The sequence below is a fragment of the Mus caroli genome, chromosome 17 (genome assembly GCF_900094665.2).
Source record: "Mus caroli chromosome 17, CAROLI_EIJ_v1.1, whole genome shotgun sequence".
NCBI lineage: Eukaryota > Metazoa > Chordata > Mammalia > Rodentia > Muridae > Mus > Mus caroli.
The window spans coordinates 19,488,372-19,490,632 of record NC_034586.1 but is presented as its reverse complement, the minus strand read 5'-3'; positions in this window follow the sequence as shown (position 1 = coordinate 19,490,632).

Here is a 2,261-nt window from a genome sequence, read left to right as displayed (position 1 = left end):
AAAAAAAAAAAAAAAGAAAGAAAAAGAAAACCCTCAGGCCTTCAGTACCAGGTTGGGACTGCTGAGACATCCAGCCTCCTGGACTGAATGATTTCCAGACCTTCTAGACCTTTCCAGTGTGAGCAGCCATTGTTGGACTACGCAGATTACACCTTGCTTCCTCCTGCTTTGGATACCTCACACATCTTCAGTTCCTTTCAACTTTGGATAATTTCATTGTAAAATGGGTCTAAGATCAAAGTACCAGATGGGTAGGGCCTTCTGCTACAGTTAGCCCCTATTTTCTTTTCTTTTTTTCTTTTTTAAGATTTATTTATTTAGCCAGGCATGGTGGCACACACCTTTAATCCCAGCACTCGGGAGGCAGAGGCAGGCGGATTTCTGAGTTCTAGGCCAGCCTGGTCTACAAAGTGAGTTCCAGGACAGCCAAGGCTATACAGAGAAACCCTGTCTTGAAAAAACAAAAACAAAACCAAAAAGTTTTATTTATTTATTATATGTAAGTTCACTGTAGCTGTCTTCAGACACCCCAGAAGAGGGCATCAGGTCTCAACAGATGGTTGTGAGTCACCATGTGGTTGCTGGGATTTGAATTCAGGACCTTCGGAAGGGCATTCAATGCTCTTAACCACTGAGCCATCTCACCAGCCCCTTATTTTCCCCATCCTTGTCCAGGATGTGTCAGGGTGGACAGAACCATCTACTCAGGAAGAGTGTGCAGATGGGACTCTGGAGTCTTTTGGGATCTCATGCCTATGTCTGTCACCTGCTGTCAGAGAGATGCCATAGCACAGCAGGTCCTCTGTGTGAGGGAGGCCTGGGACTCTGAGGGCCAGAGCCTGTAATTCTGAGAGGTTCAGGTGCCCAGGCACTCCCTTTGTACTCAAAGCTGGGCCACTTCTCTGATGACAGTTGGAACTTGGGCAAGGAGCTGATGGTGGGCCCTGAGGTTTCTTGACTTGGGGCACAAACCCAGAGAGCTTCCTGAAGCAGTAGGAAGGACACCCTGGCTGGGTTCCTAAACTTGAAACCCAGAAGTTGCCACAGGCATCTCCAGGAAGGCTGAGTCCCTCCAGCCTGTCTACCCAGAGCCAGTTGGCAGAGCTCTGCTCTTTCAGATCTCTGGGCTCCAGATAAAGACTGCTAGAGTCTGAGTGAGAAACCCAGCCCTGGTGATTTAGAGTAATGCCTTTGCCTGCCTCAGGTCAGTCATCATTGAGTGTAGCCAGAGTCTTGTCAATGGCCAACCCCACTCCAGTAACAGTGGAGCCCCAGCTTCGTTCTTCACCTTCCTTAGCCAGGCGTGGTGGCATAACCTGTAATCCCAGCACCTGCAGAGGTGGAAGCAGGAGGAGCCGTAGTTCAAAGCCACGCCAGGGCGACAGGAAACCCTGACTCAGAAGAAAACTCAACAAAGCCTTTCTCAGTGCATTCAGATCCTTTTTATTTCCCCTTTTGGAGAAATATAGGTTTCCATTTCTCTTTCATGAGGGCTTTTTCCAGTTAGGCCATCATTTTTTTTTTTTTCTCATTTGCAGATACACTCTCCTACTTAGAATGCTTAGAGTCCTCCAAGAAAGCACATCCCACAATTCTAGCACATGGGAGGTAGAGGCATGAGCTTCAGGGTGCTCAAGAGCAGCCTCAGCTACACAAGTTCAAGGTCAGCCTGGGTGGAAAGAAGAAAGAAAAGGAGGGAGGGAAGGTGGGAAGCAGGGAGAGAGAGACTGGGAGCAGGGAGAGAGATGGGAAAGGACACATACACAGAGAGACAGAAACTGTGATTTCTGGTCACTTCCTGTGCCTCTCCGGGAAATGTGCACCAACAAGGCCTGTGGTGACATCAGCCTCTGCTTGCCTCAGCTTTTTTGGAATTTTCCTTGCCTGTGTTCATCTATTTACTTCAGAGCACCACCTAGTGCCTGCCTGGTTCTCAGGACCCTTACCATTCTCTATAGTGCTTAGCACATTGCTTTTTTTCCCCCTTCAATGTGTGTGTGTGCCTGAGTATAATATGTATGTGCACCACAAGTGTGCAGGAGCCCATAGAAGTCAGAAAAGCAGAAAAGGGCATCACATCCTATGAAACTGACTTATAGGCAGTCAGGAGCCATCATGGGAACTGAAACTGAGTCCTCTTTGAGATTAAGAAGAGCCATGCCCAACTTTTTTTTTTTTTTTTTTTTTTTTTTTTGAGACAGGGTTTCTCTGTATAGCCCTGGCTGTCCTGGAACTCACTCTGTAGACCAGGCTGGCCTCAA